The 21,027-nt window shown below is 36.5% G+C and overlaps 1 protein-coding gene and 1 long non-coding RNA gene across 3 annotated transcripts in view; one reads left to right on the top strand and one right to left on the bottom strand.

The window, feature by feature from the left end:
- The window catches only part of LOC108590766 (uncharacterized), a 148,761-nt gene extending 138,210 nt beyond the window's left edge, over nucleotides 1-10,551 (top strand). Inside the window, exon 3 of the long non-coding RNA XR_001910411.4 lies at nucleotides 10,244-10,551. This is a non-coding gene — a long non-coding RNA (uncharacterized LOC108590766). The remainder of the gene's footprint in view (nucleotides 1-10,243) is intronic.
- GLRA3 (glycine receptor alpha 3) overlaps nucleotides 1-21,027 on the bottom strand; it is a 185,890-nt gene that overhangs the window by 151,720 nt on the left and 13,143 nt on the right. The gene's annotated exons all lie outside the window — the stretch shown is intronic.

The following is a 21,027-nucleotide window of genomic DNA, read 5'->3' as shown; positions in this document are numbered from 1 at the left end:
TCAAATGTTAAAATCCTAAACCCCACGGTGATGGTAATAAGAGTAGGGACTTTGGGGAGGAGATTAGGTCATAATGGCTCCAAATGAGATTAGTGCCTTTATGAAAGAGATCTCAGACATTTGCCTTGCCCCTTCCACCATGTGAGGTTACAGTAAAAAGAGAGTGTAGGCCCAAAACCAGACAATTTGCTGGTGCTCTGATCTTACACTTCCCAGCCTCAAGAACCATAAATTGTGTTATGTGTAAGCCATCCAGTTTATACTATTTTGTTTTTGCAGCCTGAAAGGACTCAAATACTAGAGATGTTCCCTCCAATGACACAGAGCCATTCAATGGCTCATGGGCAATTGCTTTTACTTTTAAAGATTCACATTGTTTACTCAAAAGAAATTTATTGTTAGCAAAATTACATGGAGTTATTGGCTAAAAAGCATTTTTACATAGTCTATTCCTTTCTTTTCTGATGGGAGTGGAGGCTTTGCTTACAGAAAAACTTCCTATCAGGTACAATTCTTACTCCAATATATTTCTCCAAAATGTTCCTATTGCAGTCATATCTGAGCCTTTACTGTGTGAACATCAGCAGACAGCCCTTAGAAAACCAGTCTTAAGGGAACTAGTCATTTATTCGTAGTAATTAATACGTAATATGAGGCTCCACATAATCAATTTGGCATCCTACCCTAAGTTTTAAATAGCACACATCATTTGTACATACATATTCACAATCTTTTTTTTTTATAAGTTTTCAAAACTCAGGGTACAAGAGGCAATGAAAAGAAACTCAGTGTTAATTTAGAATGAATTTTGGATAAGAGACTTTACCATCAAAGCCATTTCTATTTTGTCTAAACTTCCTAGTTTCAACAGAACTGACGTATTTATAGCAAGTTACTAAGATGGTTAGCAAATTAGCTATGATCAGTACTTTGGAAGGAAGCAGCTTTGACTTTTTTGAACAGTCTTTTATTTATGAATCTCCTCAAAATCTGTGGTAATTAGCTTGCCTCCCACACTTCGCTTTTCTTTTCTATGCTACACCAAGTATTTCATTTACTATTAACTTTTCTTGGAAACTCTGTGTGGGCTCATACGCATTCCCATCAATGAATGTTTTTTAACTTAGGTATTCTATATATTCTTATTTATATAAAGGCATGCTACTGTTCAGAGACTTTAATTTCATAAAGATCAGCAGAAATTGATTCATCCAACTATTAAAATGAAACGCCGCCGGGCGCGGTGGCTCACCCTTGTAATCCCAGCACTTTGGGAGGCCGAGGCTGGTGGATAACGACGTCAAGAGATCGAGACCATCCTGGTCAACACAGTGAAACCCCGTCTCTACTAAAAATACAAAAAATTAGCTGGGCACGGTGGTACGTGCCTGTAGTCCCAGCTACTCAGGAGGCTGAGGAAGGAGAATTGCCCGAACCCAGGAGGCGGAGGTTGCGGTGAGCCGAGATTGTGCCATTGCACTCCAGCCTGGGTAACAAGAGCGAAACTCCGTCTCAAAAAAAAAAAAAAAAAAAAAAAAAAAAAAAACAACAACGAAAAAAGAAAAGAAACTCCAAAATGTACCGATAATATCCAATAAGATAAGAGTAATAGCTGGGTGCAGTGGCTCATACCTGTAATCCCAGCGCTGGGAGGCCAAGGTGGGAGGATGACCTAAATTCAGGAGTTCAAGACTAGCTTGAGTAACAGAGAAAGACCTCTTCTCTACAAAAAATCCAAAATTAGCTGGAGAGATAGCAAATGCCCCAGCTACTCTGAGGCAGGAGAATAGCCTGATCCCAAGTGGTCAAAGCTGCAGTGAGCCATGATTATGTCACTGCACTCCATTGTGGGCAGTAGAGCGAGCCCTGTCTCAAAAAAAAGAAAAAAAAAAAAAAAAGATAGGGGTGTAAGATATATTCACTCACTTTTGGAGGATGAAAATAGCTAATAAATATAGATGCTTTTAAGATGATTTTATTATAATTGTCAATAAGTATCTCTTCTAAATACACCTTAAAATTCTGAGAGAAAATAGGAAAGTTGAAGGTGAGAAACATAATGTGGGTTTGAGACAGATCTTGAGACATGGGGCCACAATGTTCCATGTATCTATTTTTGAAAGTTATTTGCATAGAGGGAAGAATGGCTAGTGGGAAACAAATCGGTTCCTAGACTCCTGAAGCAGAGAAGGTTTGGGGTGTAATGGAGAAAGAGTTTACTATGTATTCACTATCTCCATGAACCAGTCCTGTAGATTTATGGGTCCTTGTGATAACATTTCTATTATTTGGGCTTTTCTAAATTGTAGTGTCATAAGAAATTGATATTTCTAGCCACAATTTGAAAAACAAGATGCAGAATGGAAGATGGGAGCATTTTACTCATCTCCCTATGCTTCATTGTAGGGAGAACTAAAGAGAAACTTGGTAACCAGGAATATGTGATGTTTTGAGTATTTCAAGCTAAAGCAGAGTGAGTAAGAAAAAGAATCATTGCAGTGAAGACACTACCAGTGAAGTGGACCTTATGTTAATTTTTGAACATTAATAATTAAAAAAGAAGGCTAACATAGAATAATCTTTAAAAGACTATTTTAAAACACTTCTGGAGACTGAGAAATAGCTAAAACTTGATAGGCTCCTACCATCTTGATTCTTGTCACTGTCGGCAATGTGCCAGTGAAATATGATTATTATTTTGAAGTGATCTTATTTCTACCTGCACTTTAATAAGAACTTGGGAATTTTATATTTTTGAGGAGAAATGATAGCTGCTTCCTTATCTCTTAGGCACAGGAATAATATACGTGTTATCATTTAATTTTTTTAACAATCTTGTTAGGTATCATTACCTATGGATTACAGATGAAGAAACAAAAGTATATAGAAAAGTTAGTAATTTTTTCTAGGCCACTCAGTTATTGAAAGTAAAAGCCTACATTTTAAAACAAACCAAAGCTTCCACTTAAAACAATTAGAAATGTTTTTTTTTTTCAAATGTAATGCCAGTGCTAAAAAACACAGTGAAAAATGACATGATTAAGATCTAGAAAAAAAAACTTGAAGGTGATCCCTGTATTTGGAGATTCATTATCCTTTGGAGTGGCAGTAAATTTCATAAGTAGTAACTGAGAGGATAACAACCTGAACACCAGTTTTGAAAACTTTATGGGTTTAAGAAGACAAAAATTGCATTCTAAGATTCACCAAAATGATGAACTTACATGAGTTAGAGATCTCAAAGAATTATAACTTTTAAAATTCAACTTCAGTAAAAATGACCCAGAAATACAGAACCTTGGGAGGAAGGTAAGTATTACTTGAAATCATCTCAATTTCCAAAGCTGAAATGCAATAATAATCCCAGATTGCTAGCAACTTACCTCTCTAAATAATTGCTAACATATTACATACATCCTTTCTGTAGGAAGAATATATCACTCTAAACCTCAAATTTTATCTAATTCATGTGTACAAAAGCAAGGATGTAATACAAATAAGCAGGAAAAAAGTAAAAGAGAAATAACTTTTAGATCTAAAACTCAAGACAAATGTGAAATAGAAATAGATACACCAAAAATTCAGATGATGAATTTGTCACAGTGATTAAGCTTTATATATTTAAGTAGATAAAAAATAAGACTAAGAAGTTCAGCATGGAAATGTATTATAATCAATAACTAAGTGGCAATTCCATAATTTAAAAACATAATAAAATTAAGAATTCAATTATCCTAGCAGATTAGGCATAGCTAAAAAGAGAATTACTTGTTTGGAAAGCAGACCAGAAGAAAATGTAAAGAAGGTAGCATGGAAAGACAATAAAATGAAAAATAGAGAATAGATTGCTAAAACTTATAGTAAAAACGTCTAATGTCTATAAAATTGTAAAACCAGAATGTGAAGATGAATGAAACAATATGTGATCAGTTAATTGCTGAGAATATTCCAAAGCTAAGAACATCTAGCTGCAGAGTTAATAAATACTACAAATTCCAAGCACTAGTAAAAAATCATCTTGATACATCAAACATGCAAAAATAAACATTTACAAGAAGAAAAATCATAAGTTCAGTTGATAGCAAAGTAATTTAAAAATTTTTATAGATTTTATGTGGACTTTAAGAAGATTAATTTTAACTGCTTTTTGATAGTTATTTTTTGTTATGAATAGACATGTCTCAATGTGGTGCGCTGGCTAATTAATGCAGGAAAGTGAGGTTTTGCTGAATTATACACTGTACATCTGTCTCCTTTTCAATTTGTGTACCATAAATGGGTTTTTAACACTTCCTTTCAATCACAGTACATCTCCTGATTTCATTTATTTTCCAATTTTTCTGCATCGCTATTTCACATTTACCTCTCTTCTCAGTTTTGAAGATCTTATTCTTCATTCTTTGAGAGGATGGAAGAAATCAAGAGATCAATCTCCCTCTGCCACCTGTGTTCCTCTACCAGCCTTAGAAGACATTTAATTCTGTTTTCACTTCTATCACTGTGGATGGGCTGTCTATGCCACTAGCATAGGCCAAACTTCCAAATGTGCCTTAGATCTCATCTGCTCTTATGTACTCAAAGGTATCCCAGCCCTGCCTCTTCCACAACCAGCCCCCTCTCTAGAGGATTATTCCTGTTAGCATTCAAACCATGCTTTTATTTGTGTTATTAAGATCAAACAAACAAACAAAAATCTTTATTCTAAAGCTTGCCTCAGCCACCTGCCCCTTTCTTTTAAAAGCAAAACTATAATTACACATTCTCACAATGTCTAATTCTTCTCTGTATATAGACAGTGCCTAGCTTATGATGATTCGACTTACTATTTTTTGACTTTCTCATGGTATAGGCTGTCATTTGTTTGCTGCTGTTGTTAAAAAACTGACAATGGCTGGATTAAAATAATGAAGATTACACTTGTTTTTTGCTTTCAGTACAGTTTTCAGTACATTGCATGAGATATTCAATACTTCATTATAAAACAGGCTTTGTATTACATGATTTTGTCCAACTGTAGGCTAATAATGTAAGTGCACTAAGCACGTTTAAGATAGATTAGGCTCAACTATAATATGCAGTAACTTAGGTATATTAAATATGTTTTCAATTCAGGATATTTTCAACTTATGACTGGTTTGTCAAGATGTAACCCCATCATAAGTCGAGCAACATCTGTATTTGCTCCTGAATCCACACCAGCCTCTTTCACAACTCCATCAATAAAATATTCTTGTCAAGGTCCTAATATCCTCTACAGAGCAAAATCCAATTGTTAATTCATATTTACTTTTTTTCTCTAATAATACTTCCCCTTGTGATCTTAGCTCATCTCATAGTTTTAGACATAGTAAAGAGAGCATTGAAAAGTTTCAGTTTATTTTGGTTATGAATTCCCCTGTACTACAAACTATTGGGTCCAACTGCCTACTTGTCATCTCCACTTGGATATTTGACATTATATCCAAATCAAACTCCTATTATTTCCACACAATTTTGCTTTTTCCCTATTCCTTTCAAACTTGGTTACTAGCAACTGTATTCTTCCAGTTCTCAAAGTGAAAATTTTTGCTAATTCCTAGCTCCATTTTAAAATTTTACATATCACATCCATCCTGTTGGCCTTATCATTTAATTTTATCTGTAATCCAAACATACCTTACCACATTATCTTTGACTGGTCTGGTCCAACAGTCTACTAGCTTTTACCTTTGCCTGAAGTGCTCATTGAGCCTCTATTCATCTCATTAATTGTTACTTATCATTATGATCTATATTTAAGCATAATTTCCTCAGGAAGCCTTAACTATTATCTCTGATTTTACAAAATACTACTAAAATGTGTCTCAAGTCTGTGTCTTTCATTGGTAGCCCTTGTTGCAATTGCAATTGTCAATTTTTACAGGATCAATATGTGTCTATCTGCCTCCTTTGTAGGGTCTACTATTTAAGCAAAAATTGTGACTGTTTCATTTGTTTAAATAGCTCTAAAAGCAATTCCAAATATGTAGAGTAACTAAATAAATATTTTTGAAATGGATTAACTGAATATAATGAGGGAGAAGTCAAGCCTCAGAATCTGATTCTCCAAACCAACCAGTAGTCATGCATTGAGTATATGTTTGACACTAGAGAAGGTCTAACCTTTCTCTTCTCTCATCCTTGTGCCCAAGTTAGGAGTGACGCTGATGGATAATAAAAATAAATATTGAAATTGGCTCAATTTTTCTACTGAACTAATGTTCACATTTTTTTTTAATAAGCATAGAAATTGATCCTCCTGGTCTTAAAACTTGAAACTTACATTTGTCTTGTCTGAGTTCTTTTCTCAGAAAACCTGCCATCAGTTCTCTTAGATAGTATCAAGGAACTGAAATGTACCAGATCACCACATCCAGATAATGAGACACCAAACCCTACATCCATCAACTCCTGGGGAGAAGTTGAGATTAATCTCCTGTCTCCTGGCCAAGATCACCCAAATAAAGCCTTTCTTTCCTGGCAATACCCATTGTCTCAGTGATTGGCTTTCATTGCAGTGAGCAATGGGACTGAGATTGAACCTCTGGTGTTTGGTAACGATATTACAGAACAAAGATTTAGAAATTGATAAAAATCAAGATGTAGAAATCTAAAAGAGAAACTTGAGCCATCAAAATCATAGTCTGAAAATTGTCATTTAATGATGAACCTGGAAAGTTGTGAACTGAAATACTGTCGGTGTCTTTTTAACTAGGCTTGTTATTGCGGTAGTGTTATATTCAGGTCTTACATAAATTAATGCTTATTAGAGGTATCTATATTCAGTGCTTGCTAGTTGCCAGTAATAAATTATAAATTGTTTATGCATGAGCATGGCATGCTTGAATGTGAATAGTTAATATTGGATTATGGTGGGGGTGGGGAAGAAGGACTCCATTCAATAGTGAAATATATGACAAAAATTAGTGTAATTATCTGAGATTTCTTAAATCTAATCTTTATACAGTTTGTTGGTTTTACCTATAAAATTTATTTTCATCATACACTCATTTATTTTTACTAAGCTTTGAAAATGCTATGCTTGAAATTAATGGTAATTGTTATAACTTCAGAAAAATTGTCTCTTCTTATGGGTAAGAGTTTATTTTTTTATAGATTTGGCATCAGCTTATTTCAACTGAAAGAACTAAAAGGCCATAATGCAGCTAATTAACTCACTGATTTGTATCTTCTTAATGACTTATTTATTTTAAAGAAAACTAATTAAGTGTTTCAGAATACACTGAAAATTACTTAGAAAAGACATAATAGCTCCTATTGTGTCATGTTCAAGATAATAAAATGAAAGGCATCATGATGCAATGGTTGAGCCTCCAGATGGATATCCAGGAAGCTTGTATTTTGTTCTTTTCTGTCATTGGCTAGTTGTTTGGTCTTGGGCAAGCCAGATACTTTACCAGTACACATCTTTTACAGGTAAGTTTAGTTAAAGAAATGAGGCAACATGCCCATATGTTTGGAAAACTGCCAAGATCTTATGCTGAAGTTTTGCTTTTTCATTGGATACCATGACACTTTTGGTCAGAGATATCTTTAACTGAAATGAAGAGAGACCCACTCAACCTAGTTTATGTAAAATAGCCCTGAATGGTGATAGTAGTATCTCCTAAAACCCAAATGTAGAAAAAAAAACGGACAAACTTCAGAAAAGACTGAGTACCGTAGAGTTAAGGATCTGATGGACTTATCCCTGTTTATGAATTCAACTCCTGGTTGAAACTGCTTTAGCAAGAGAGGTTCAAAATCACTTTGCAAACATGTAGTTGTAGGGGCCTTGACTGACAGACTTGTCTACTAGTTTTTCTTAAATAATTTCTCATTCATGACATTTGGTTTTCATAACCTAACTACTGAATGGATATGTAAAGTAGTTTGTGGTTTATATTGCTTTGTATTTAATAGTTAAGTTTTGGTTTTGGTATTCTAAGAAAGATTTTGAATAATTCAAAAGAAATCTATGAGTTTATGTAAAACTCAGTGAACATTTATAGGATGAAGCAACAGTGCTCCAGAGTTTCAGGCAGGAAAATGTTGAACAGGCAGGTAAAAAGAGTAGTCTCCTATAACCTGTGATGGGAAAGATCATGGGAAATACAAGAGACTAGTAGAATGTTAGCATGGCTGGAAGAGAGACAGAGACCCTATTCTATTGGCACAGCTGCTGGCACTCACCTGTGCAAGCATCCAGCTTGATTATCTACATCTGCAGTTTGATTTTTCAAGCTGCTCTTTGTTAGAAAAGAAATGATTTGGGGGCTACTTTTTGTTAAAAGGAAGCCTTGCTGAGGACTCCTTTACCCTCACTATCTGCCTAAATAATTTTTTTTCTAGCTTCTGTATCAGGATGACTGCAGTGGCTTTAAAATTGTTTCTCAAGTTTTTTGAACTCCATTCTTCAAAGAGTGGTGCCTAATTTCCCTCCTCTTGAACATTGGCTGGGTTAAGTGACTTGATTGTGCATGAATTTTGTGGTTAGGTTATCAAATGCATTGCAACTTCCATCTTGCACCCTTTTGGATCACTCAGTCTGGGAAAGGTAATCATCACGTTGTGAGAACACTCAAGAAGCAACCTGGAAGAAACTAAGGGCATCTACCAATAGGCTTCATCAGCTTCCCAGCTGTTTCACTGAGCCATCATGGAATCAGCTTCTCTATCCCAGTCAAGCCTTCCTAACTGAGATCTTGACATACACCTCATGAAAGATTCTGAGCTAGGATACCTACTTAAGCAGCTCCTGAATTCCTGACTCACAGAAACTTTGAAGCTAATAGGTATTTATTGTTGTTTTAAGCCAATTAAATATCAGGGTAATAAAACATTTTTTACTGAGAAGTTTTTGCATAATAATAAAACAGGTTGATGTAAAACTCAATAAATGTTTAATAAATCATAACATTTATTATTATGGCTACTATAGAAATCAGGTCTTTAAGAGGATGGTTCAAATGAGGAAATGTTTCAGTGTTGCTATCTGACAAAGGTAGTGATTCTTTAATACTTCAAACTTTTGTGTAGTTCCAGAGAGCAATAAAAGCACCCTTGATTTTTTTTTAAATTTATTTATTTAACTTTAGGTGCATACTATATCTGGCATTTCTCCCCATGTTTTCCTCCCCACCTTCCCTCCCTCCCCACTCTCCTCTGTCTCTCCCCTACCCCCACAACTGCCCCCAGTGCCTGATGCTCCTCTCCCCAAATCCACATGTTCTCATTGTTCAACACCCACCTATGAGTGAGAACATGTGGTGCTTGGCTTTCTGTTCTTGTGTCAGTTTGCTGAGAATGATGGTTTGCAGATTCATCCAAGTCCCTACAAAGGACATGAACTCATCATTTTTTATGGCTGCATAGTATTCCATGGTGTATATGTACCACGTTTTCTTTGTCCAGTCTATCATTGATGGGCATTTTGGTTGGTTCCAGGTCTTTGCTATTGTAAACAGCAAATGAACATACGTGTGCATGTGTCTTTATAATAGAATGATTTGTATATGCCCAGTAGTGGGATTGCTGGGTCAAATGGAATTTCTATTTCTAGATCCTTGAGAAACCACCACACTGTCTTCCACAGTGGTTGAACTAATTTACACTCCCACCAATTGTGTAAGAGTGTTCCTATTTCTCCACATCCTCTCGAGCATCTGTTGTCTCCAGATTTTTTAATGATCACCATTCTAACTGGGGTGAGATTGATTTAGAGTATCAGTGTCTCTTTAGGAAGGGAGCATGTAGAAATTTTGTCTGGATACTACTTCATATTTCCTCTCAGAGAAAAGTGTCTTCCTTGAAAGAATGAGGGGAAAGGTATAGCAAAGACTTTTCCTAAAGCTTATAGCTTCTGTTCTTATTCCTTGTAAGCATTTTTGATGAATCACTTTTTTAATCTGGATGTTCAATGTTGTTAATTAGGTATTTATAATAATTAAGCTTAAAATTGTAAACTTAAATATGTAGCTTTACACACATCTCATTATAGTAATAGCTGCATGCATAAGCCTTTCAGCAAAACTAGGTTTAATTACCCAAAACAACAACAAAAAAAACCAGGTTTTAAAAATCTAAGAGAAAACTGAACAACAAAAAAATTCAGTATTCTTCTAGAAGCAGAAAATGTGTAGATTAAGATAAGTCAAAGCAGAGTTTTTGTTCCCCTAAACTGTATTTCGTACACATAAAAGTTGTCCTTCTGTATCTGTAATAGGTTCTGCATCTGTGGATCAAAAAACCCAGACATTGAAAATATTCAGAAAAAAAGACGAGAGGCTGAGGCAGGAGAATTGCCTGAACCCAGGAAGCCGAGGTTGTGGTGAGCCGAGATCAAGCCGTTGCACTCCAGCCTGGGTAACAAGAGCGAAACTCCATCTCAAAAAAATAAAAAAATAAAAAATAAATAATAAATAAATAAATAATAACATAAACTCGATATCTTATATCTTGAATATAAATGTTACAGATAAATCTAAATATTATCTGTATTTAAATAAAATATTCAAAATATTTCAAGAGTAAGCACATTTCTATTTTCTTTAACTCACAGTGTTCATTAAAAGACTACTGAATGACTAAAGATGTGTACACTTCAAAAGACAACAGGAAGGAGATATCAGCAAATGAGAAATTTCTATACGTTTTGTGAGTTTTTGGGAGATGAAAAAGAAAGAAAGAAGATATAGAGACTTCTTTCCAGAACATTTTCCAAAATGATAAAAACGTGTATTGTCAAAGTTCAACGAGCCTATTTAAGTTCGAAGGAGATTGAGCTTAAATAGAAAACTAGACCTATTTTTGTAAAACTGCCAAACATTATGAAGAGAAGATTCTGAAAGATCTTTTGAATATTTTGAAAGAATAAGTAAATATTCATATATGGATGCTACAAGAGAAAAAGATAAAGCCTTTTAAAATTCTGGGTGAGCGTTATTTTCATTCAGCATTTTCAATTCAGTTTAACATAAATGTTCTCCTGGGAAAATATTAAAGAAAATACTACAGCAACATGAGGAAATAGACAAGAAATATACCAAGAATCCTAGGAGCTTATCCAATTTACAAAAGTAGTAATGTAGTTTCCTCAAATGAAATCCATGAAGAAGTTCTTAGAAAACACACAATGTAGTTAGAAGAGCAAACTCTCTGATGGCCATTGTGGCTTGGAGTGCAGTGAAATATGGACTGTATCACAAAGACAAAATCATAGGATTGAGAGTGTGAGGAAGAAAATGAACGTTTGAAAAAGCACTTACAGGCAGTAGAAAACAATTACGGAATTAAGGGAAAACAAAAGGTGAACCAAAAATAATATAAGGGTATTATTCAGATGTATGGCTCTGCAGTCATGCACCACGTAATGACATTTTGGCCAATGTCAGCCTGCAGGCAGAATCGTGATCCCATAGGATTAAAATGAAGCTGAAAAATTCCTTTTGCCTAGTGATGTCATAGCCATGGTATCATCAAACAGCAGTAGATTACTCGTGCTTGTTGTGATGCTGGTATAAACAAACCTACAGCACTGCCAGTCACACTAACGTATAGCACATACAATTATGTACAGTACATAATACTTGGGTAATGATAATAAACATTACTGGTTTGTATATTTGCTATACTATACTTTTCATATTTATTTTAGAGAGCCTGCCTTCTAGTTATATTTTTAACAGTTAGCTGTAAAACATCCCCAGGCAGGTATTCAGGAGGTATTCCAGAAGAAGACATTGTTATTGATGGAGATAACAGCTTCATGCATGTTATCGCTCTGAAGACTTTCCATGGGACAAGATGTGGAGGTGTAGGTAATCCAGATTCTGTGTAGGTACAGGCTAATGTGTGTGCTTGTATCTTAGTTTTTAAAAACAAAAAGAAATTAAGACATGAAGCAAAATTTAAACATAGTCAAAAGCTTTTAGAATAAAGATATAAAGAAAACATTTTATAAGCCGTAAAATGTGTTTTAAAGCTAATCATTGTTACAGGAGTCAAAAAGTTAAAAAAATAAAAGTTTATAAAGTAAAAGAGTTACAGTAAGCTAAGGAGGATTCATTGTTGAAGAAAAATATATATACATATTTTTTAATTTAGTGTAGCCTAAATGTACAGTGTTTAAAAATTTTATATTAGTGCACAGTAATATCCTAGGCCTTCACATTCACTCACCACTCACTGACTGACTTACTCAATACTGCAAGCTCCATTCATAATATGTGCTTTATACAGGTGAACCATTTGTTTTTATCTTTAGCAAATGTAGTTTTACTGTATCATTTCTATGTTTAGATATATGAATACCATTGTGTTACAACTGCCTACATCATTCAATACTGTACATGCTGTACTGGTTTGCAGTCTAGAGGCCATAGGCTATACCACATCACCTCAGTTTGCAGTAGACTATGCCATCTACGTTTGTGTAAGTACATGTTATGATGGTCACACAATAACTATCACCTAACGATATATTTTGCAAAACGTATTCCTGCTGTTGAGCAGCACGTGACTGTAGTCATAACAGTAAGAAAAGAGTGAGCATTTAAAAATGATTACTCAGCTGGGTGCAGTGGCTCACACGTGTAATCTCAGCACTTTGGGAGGCCAAGGTGGGCGGATCACTGAAGGCCAGGAGTTCAAGACCAGCATTGACAACATGGTGAAACCCCATCTCTACTAAAAATAAAAAAATGAGCCAGGTGTGGTGGTGCATGCCTCTAATCCCAGCTACTTGGGAGGCTGAGTCAAGAGAATCATTTGAACTCAGGAGGCAGAGGGTGCAATGAGCTGAGATTACGCAACTGCACACCAGCCTGGGTGACAGAGTGAGACTCTGTCTCAAAATAAGTAATAAAATAAAAATGATTGCCCTTAGGAAGCATAACTCTGTATAAGGGAGGTAGGACCAAAGAACTCTCTGAACAGCATTAAAGCACTATTCTCACCATTTGATTATTTTAATCCATATGCAAATTTTACTTTGTAAAGTAATTCATAGTAAAGCATTAGAGACACAGAAGAAATTACGACTTTTATAGAAGAAAATTTTATAAACAAGACAAATTAAAAAGCCTTCAATACACACTGGGGTCTGTTGGGGAAAAATAGGGAAGGGACAGTGGGGGGAGGGGAGTTGGGGAGAGATGGGGAGAAAAGCCAGATATAAGCGAAGGGGAGGAAGGCAGCAAATCACACTGCCATGTGTGTACCTATGCAACAATCTTACATGTTCTTCACATGTACCCCCAAACCTAAAATGCAATAAGAAAAAGCCTTCAATAGACGCTGATTTATTTAGTACCCACACTTACTCATTTTCATCTTCCAATGGGTTTTGAAAATATACAATGTGCCAAGCACTGTCTGAGGACTATGGATTTTGCAACAAATAAAACAGAGCAGAATCTTTGGTCTCATGGAGTTTACATTCTAGCCGAATGGAACATGATCAACCAGAAATATGAGAAATTAGTAAATCATATGCTATGTTGGAAGAAAGGAACAGTTAGAGAAGAATGGAGCAAAGGACAATCAGAAGTGAGAGGAAAGGAAACAAAAGAGGCTGGACTATGCTGGCCCATATTCTCCATCTAAACACCCCGAACAGAATATTCACCTCTCTATTCTGAGGCAGAATGGATTAGTGTTGGAGAGAGGCAAGAACAAATTCTGAATGCAACTTTCTCCCCTTGAAAGCAAAGGAAACTCATGGAATGGATACATAGTATTAATCCCCTAATTAGAATATTTTCTTAAAAAATATATATTACATATATGTATATTTATTTGTGGTCACATATACTTGTATAAATATATTAAATATGATCTAGGAAGAAACATATTAAATGATTTCAGTCATTATCTCTAAGACAGGAACTAAGACAGTGTTGGTAACCAAGGGAAACATCATTCATCCAAAATATTGGGATTTTTATATTAAAGTCATGATTATGTATCACCTAAGTAATTATAAGTGAAATTAAATCCCCATAAAGACTTTGAAATCCATTTTAATTAAATGGCTATAATGATTAGATTCAAAATTTTAAATGCAACTTTGTAGTTATTATATATCAATTACCACAGTAGCAGCTTCATACACAAGCTTTAGAATATAATGCCAGTTACATTCTAAATCCCTATAGTAGCATTTCAAGGAAATACTTTGTCAATATTACCTTTCCTTTGTCAAATCCATGAAATAGCAGTTGATTTCTTAAAGTAAATCACAAGCCATAAAATGTTTTTCATAGATATTGTTGCTCCTAGCTTCCTTCTGGAAAGAGATAGTATTTCTTTTCTCTCGAGTCCTTTTCATATCCAAAGACTTCCTTCCTAAGCCTGATTCTAGACAAGTCATCTTTACAGTTTGTTTTTTGAAACCATTTTTTCTAGTTGTGTTCATTCACCACACACACTCACACATACACACACACTCACACAGACACACACACAGCATGCACAACGTACTTCCCAATCTCTTATTTTTCATTTGAAAAAGAAACTCTTCTATGTTTTCTTTTTCAAATGAAAAATAAACACGGAATTTGCTCTGACTCTGGAGTAGAGTGTACTGTTGGATAACTAACTTAATACAAACATTCGGTTACAATAAAATCAAAATTTGGAAGGTAAAATCTTAGAATGACAGATGTTACCTTTTCTTTAGTCAGAAAAGGGTCAGGACATCCCTAGAGTGACAAGAGTAATTATTCAAAATCCAGAATGTGGCCTGATCTCTGTGAATCTGAGTGTGCATTTTGGCCTAAGGGAATTTTATCAATTCTTTTGCTTAAATGTCCTCCACATTGCCTTTCTTGGCTTAGCTGAGCCAGAAATGATCCCTCCTCCACTGAATTCTTATAGGCCATAGTTCTCATTCACTGTTTTTCTTTGTGGATAGGTAATATTTACAAGTCATTATTCTCTTTACTAGACTGGAAACTTCAGGGCTAAGGGCAGTGATCATGGCATATGACACATTTTATGGTGAATTAGAAAAACAAATAATGACTATACTGCCTTGCTATAATTTCTAGAGTTCTTTTAGATCTTAGTTTGATAAAGGGTGGATTATTTGAAATTCAATTCAAGAACATTTTCTTCCTTATATTCTAAATATACCTTGGCCAGTTTAACTTACCAAAAGGTCACTGAGCATGATTTCAGGTACATTTTTCCAGTCATAATTTTAAAATGATTGCATTAAATCAATGTGGGAAAAGTTGATCAAGAATTGAGATCATCGTCTAAATCTTATTTGGTAAAAAATTCCTAGAACTTTAAAATAAGCACAAAGTGTGTTTAAAATGAAAACACTATACATATTTCATTTTAATCCATGTGTATTATACAGAAAAATACTGCAAAAATACTGGAAAAATTAGCTTAATTTCACCAATCAGAAATATTAACAGAAATTATCTAAGCAATTACCCAAATTTCTAAATTCTGCTATTAGAATTATCTAAGCAATATTACTTAGATAATCTACTATACATTATTTAAGCAATACTAACAGAAATTATCATTTTACTTGGGATTTTAATTAAGTTACAGGTATTTACAAAGAAAAACATACAGCAGTAGAAGTTATGAAATGCGTTTTTATAAATCTTCAGATCAATAAGATTCAGGACATAAAAGCCTGCTATTTTGAAGCACCAATTTCTAGAGTCTCCAGACTTAAAAACAGATGTACACAGAATATTGCAGTGAAGTCATTCTAAATTTATTTTTATAAATGGTATTGAACCAGCAGAGTAGGGACTCGTTCAGATTATGGAAGGTATTCGCTCTTGTGTGACTACAGATGTTTATGTGAATGTCCCCTTTAAATGGAAGATGTTCTGTCTTAAGTATATTCAAGACAGACTGGGCCTTTTTCTTCCTGTGGTGCCAGGAGCCCCTCCTCTGCCTGACATTACTTTATAAAGAGAGAAAATGGCATAGAACAAAGGAGAAAATTAAGCACTAAAACAGAAAAAAAGTTTATAATTTAAAGTGCTAAGAAGAGATAAATATAGCATTAGGTATGGTGTCACTCAATTTCACTCTAGTGAAAAATTATACTATATCTAAAGGTTTTTATAGAACTATATATTTTTTGAAAAGTCAGAGCCAGAAGACGTTAGCAATTACTGATGTCAACATTATACTTAAGGCTAATACTCAGTTTACACTTTATGCTAATATTCTAGGTTACCTACTCTCTACTGTTCTCTCCTTTTCTCCCCTTCCTCCACCCTTTTTTCCTATCTTCTATCTATATACCTAAACTATTATGAGCAAAACACTGACAGTTTCCCAGGAAACAAGAGGGTTCAGACAGCCTCTAAATTACAGAAGTTATTTCCTGTGGCAATAAGAGCACACACATTTTTTTAATCAGGCATAACAAAATCCCTAGAGACTGTGCTTTGTGCAAAAAGGCTAGCTATTTTCAACATGTAAAGAAAATGGTTCAGAAATGTAAGTGAAAAATATAAGCCAGCACTGCCAACCTTGGTGCTCATATATAGAAATTTTAAAAAAGAATCAAACATTTGAATTTGGTTCAGTCTCATATTTTCCCATGAAAAGATTAATGATTGTAATTAAATGAGTCATATTTCACCTTTTACAGAGTGATAAGATGATTATTTTTTCTCTAGCCTAATACAGTGCTCCTTTAGAAAAATAAACAGAATTTTAATTAGGTGATGTGTTTTCTATCTCTGACTTTGCCACCAAAATTAGTGCAGCCTTAATAAAGGTCATGCCTTGGCTTCATTCACTTCCTCTTTGGAGCAATAGAAATGTCTGCTGCAATGAGGCTGGACTGAATCCTCCATGAGAACTACAGCATGGCCATGCCACGGTACCAGAAATAACACAGACTTGGCTCTTTCCTGCGTTGCCTCGTAACCGGTTGCATCAGCCTACGCTAGTTTGTTTCATTGTTCATCTTTATCATACTTGAGACCTCCTACTTCAAAGATATAATTGAATATTCAACGGATGAATTATGCTGAATTATGAAATTACAACCTCTAAATCTATAGCCTAATGTATTCTGCCTCTATTCTAACCTCTTTCTATTTACTTCCAAAGACTTATCCCTTTTCTGATTTAAAAATCTATCTTAGGCTGAGCACAGTGGATCATACCTGTAATCCTAGCACTTTGGGAGGGTGAGGTGGGCCTCAGTCAAGAGATCACAACCTCTCAGGAGATTGTGACCATCCTTGCTAACTGAAGGAAACACTGTCTCTACTATATATAAAAAGAAATTAGCCAGGTGTAGTGGCACACACCTTTAGTCCCAGCAACTTGGGAGGCTGAGACAAGAGAACCACTTGAACAGAGGAGGTAGAGATTGTAGTGACTCAAGATGCACCAGTGCACTTCATCCTGGGTGACAGAGAGACTCCATCTCAAAAAAAGAAAAAATCTATCCTTCGACTATTGCTGTTAAAAGTCTTCTTTGTCATCTTAATTTAATGACTTTGCCCTATCTCTTCTATATTCCTCTTGTCTCTTTCTAAGCATTTCCACATTCATTGATGTCTTTTCTCCATTCAATAAACAAGGAGGACTCAAATTTCCTTCTGAAGCCTACCTCTTGGTGGGACTCACAAAGTGGTTAGCTCATTGACTCAGCCCACAGCTCTCAACCTCTCATGGGAAGGGAAACACAGGTGAGAGGGTGCAGGGGCCAGGAAAGCTTCTGGGTTCTGGCAGGTATAGAACTCTGTGTGGCCCTGCAGCAGGACCAAGAGGGGTATCCATGACCTCTGGAGCTCTAGAAGGCATGTGCTACAGTATGCTCTTTTAGCTTTGCTGTCCATGGATAGCTTAAGTGTTTAACAGCTCAGTGGAGGGTTATGTGATAGCCTTTTGCATTTTCCCTTTTAGTACCTGACTGGAGGGTCATGGTGACAGCCTCTTGTACTTGCCCTCTTAGTACCTGAGTTCTTGTCCAGTATCCAGGAAGAATCAGGTTGCATGAATAAAGTGACGGGTGGTGACTGTGGAGAATTATATTGATTAGTGGCTCTCAGCAGGATCGAGAGCTGGAAAGGGGATGGAGTGAGAAGGTAGTCTTTCCCTGGAGTCTGGCCATCCCTAACTGAAATATTCTTCAAAGTCCTGCTATCCAAGCAGTCCCTCTGAAGTCAAGCTGCTTCTCTCTAATGGCGAGATGCTTCTTCTTCTCTATCCTTCTCCATGACTTTGCCACTCTACCAGTGGAGTTTGGAAAGCTTGATGCATTAGTTCATTTTCATGATGCTCATAACAACATAACTGAGTTTGGGCAATATACAAAAGGAGATGTTTAATGGACTTACAGTTCCACGTGGCTGGGGAGGTCTCACAATCATGGGAGAGGAGCAAGTCATGTCTTACATAGACGGCAGCAGGCAAAGAGAGAGAGCTTGTGCAGGGAAATTCCCCTTTTTAAAACCATCAGATCTTGTAAGACATATTCACTGTCACAAGAACAGTATGGGAAATATCTGTCCCCATGATTCAATTACCTCCCACCATGTCCTCCACAACATGTGAGAATTAAAGATGAGATCTGGATGGGGACACAAACAAACCATATGATTCCACACCTTGACCTCACCCAAATCTCATGTCCTCAGATTTCAAAACCAATCATACCTTCCCAAGAGTCCCCCCAAAGTCTTGACACATATTAGCATTAGCTCAAAAGCCCACAGTCTAAAGTCTCATATGAGACAAAGGAAGTCCGTTCTGCCCATGAGCTCATAAAACCACAAGCAAGCTAGTAACCTGCTAGATGCAATGGGGGTGCAGGCATTGGGTAAATGCAGCCATTCCAAATGGAAAAAACAAAAGGGCTACAGGCCCGATACAAGTCCATACGCAGCAGGGAAATCAAATCTTAAAGCTCCAAAGTGATCTCCTTTGACTCTATGTCTCACATCCAAGTCATGCTTATGTAAGAGGTGGGCTCCCATGGCCTTGAGCAGGTCCACACTGTGGCTTTGTGGGCATATTCCCACTCCTGGATGCTTTTATGGGCTGGCATTGAGTGCCTGTGGCTTTTCCAGGCACACAGTGCAAACTGTCACTGGATCTTCCATTCTGGGATCTGGGGGACGGTGGCCCTCTTCTCACAACTCCACTAAATGATGCCCCAGTAGGGACTCTGCGTGGGGGCTTCAGGGGTTCTCCATGAGGGCCCTACACCTGTGGTAAACTTCTGCCTCAGCATCCAAGCATTTCCATACATCCTCTGGAATCTGGGCAGAGGTTTCCAAACCTCAGTTCCTGATATGTATGCACTGACATGTTCAACACCACTCGGAAACTGACAAGTCTTGGGGCTTCCACCCTTTGAAGCAACAGTTGAGCTGTACCTTGGCCCCTTTGAGTCATGACTGGGAGTGGCTGCGAGCAGAGGCACCAATTCCCTGTGCTGCATACAGCAAAGGGATCCTGGGTCTGGCCCACAAAACCATTTTTTCTCCAGACTTGTGATAGGAGGGGCTTCCACAAAGGTCTCTGACTTGCACTGGCGACATTTCCCCATTATCTTGGTGATTAACATTTGGCTCCTCATTACTTACGCAAATTTCTGTAGCCAACTTGAATTTCTCCTCAGAAAAAGAGATTTTCTTTTTTATGGCATCATCCAGCTGCCAATTTTCTGAACTTTTATGCTCCATTTCCCTTTTAAAACTGAACGCCTTTAACAGCATCCAAGTCATCTCTTCAACGCTTTCCTGCTTAGAAATTTCTTCTTCCCGATACCCTAAATAATCCCTCTCAAGTCCAAAGTTCCACAAATCTCCAGGGAAGGGGCAAAAAGCCACCAGTCTCTTTGCTAAAACATAACAAGAGTCACATTTGCTCCCTTTCCAACATCTCCATCTGAGACCGCTTTAGCCTGGATTTCATTGTCCATATTATTATCAGCATTTTTGTCAAAGTCATTCAACAGTCTCTAGGAAGTTTCAAACTTTCCTACATTTTCTGACTTCTTTTGAGCCTTCCAAACTGTCCCAACCTTTGCCTGTTACCCAGTTCCAAAGTTGCTGCCATATTTTCAGGTATTTTTTCAGCAGCACCCAACTCTACCAATACCAATGTACTGTATTAGTTCTTTTCCATGCTGCTGATAAGGACATATCCAAGACTAGGCAATTTACAAAAGACAGGTTTAATGGACTTAGAATTCCACATGGCTGGTGAGGCCTCACAATCATGGCAGAGGCACAAGTCACATCTTACATGGATGACAGCAGAGAGAGAACTTGTACAAGGAAACTCCACTTTTGAAAACCATCAGCTCTTGTGAGACTTATTCATTACCACAAGAACAGCATGGGAAAGATCTGCCCCCATGATTCAATTACCTTCCACCAAGCACCTCTGACAACACGTGGGAATTCAAGATGAGATTTGAGTGGGGACACAGCCAAATGTGCACATATCCCTTGATATAATATGTGCACATTTCAGTGAGTATGTGGTGGAAGTGAGTATGTGGTGGAAGACAGTGTCTGTAATTCTAACAAGCTTCCTGGTTATGATTTTCCTGCTGGTTAAAAGACCACACATTGAATAGCTTGGTCCATGACAGGGAAGGACCTTTCCTCATCTGCGTTCCCCAGGGGCTGGGGCCAAGCACAGCTAGAGACCACAGGCCAGGGATCTCTTTGAGTCACCACCAGGTTTATTTACCTCAACTGGATGAAACACCCAGGTGTGCTTCTCAACCATGAAAAATATTGGAAAACCCTGTCTCAGAGTTCTAGCCATCTAATGTCACCTATTTCCAGGTCTTGTACTCCCACCTGTATATTTGTTAAGTGGGTGTCTCATAGGCATCACCTTCAGTATATTTATCTAGAACTTAACTCACAATATTGTCTATAAGACTCTTCCTTTTCTTGTATACTCTATCTTTGTCATGGCACTGTCATTCTCCCAGTTAATAAAGGAGTAAATATGGTTATCTTACACCACTCTCTCTTTTCTCGC

This window comes from Callithrix jacchus, chromosome 3 (genome assembly GCF_049354715.1).
Source record: "Callithrix jacchus isolate 240 chromosome 3, calJac240_pri, whole genome shotgun sequence".
Lineage (NCBI taxonomy): Eukaryota > Metazoa > Chordata > Mammalia > Primates > Cebidae > Callithrix > Callithrix jacchus.
Note: the sequence above shows the minus strand (reverse complement) of the source record. Positions and strands in the feature narration are given on the sequence as shown.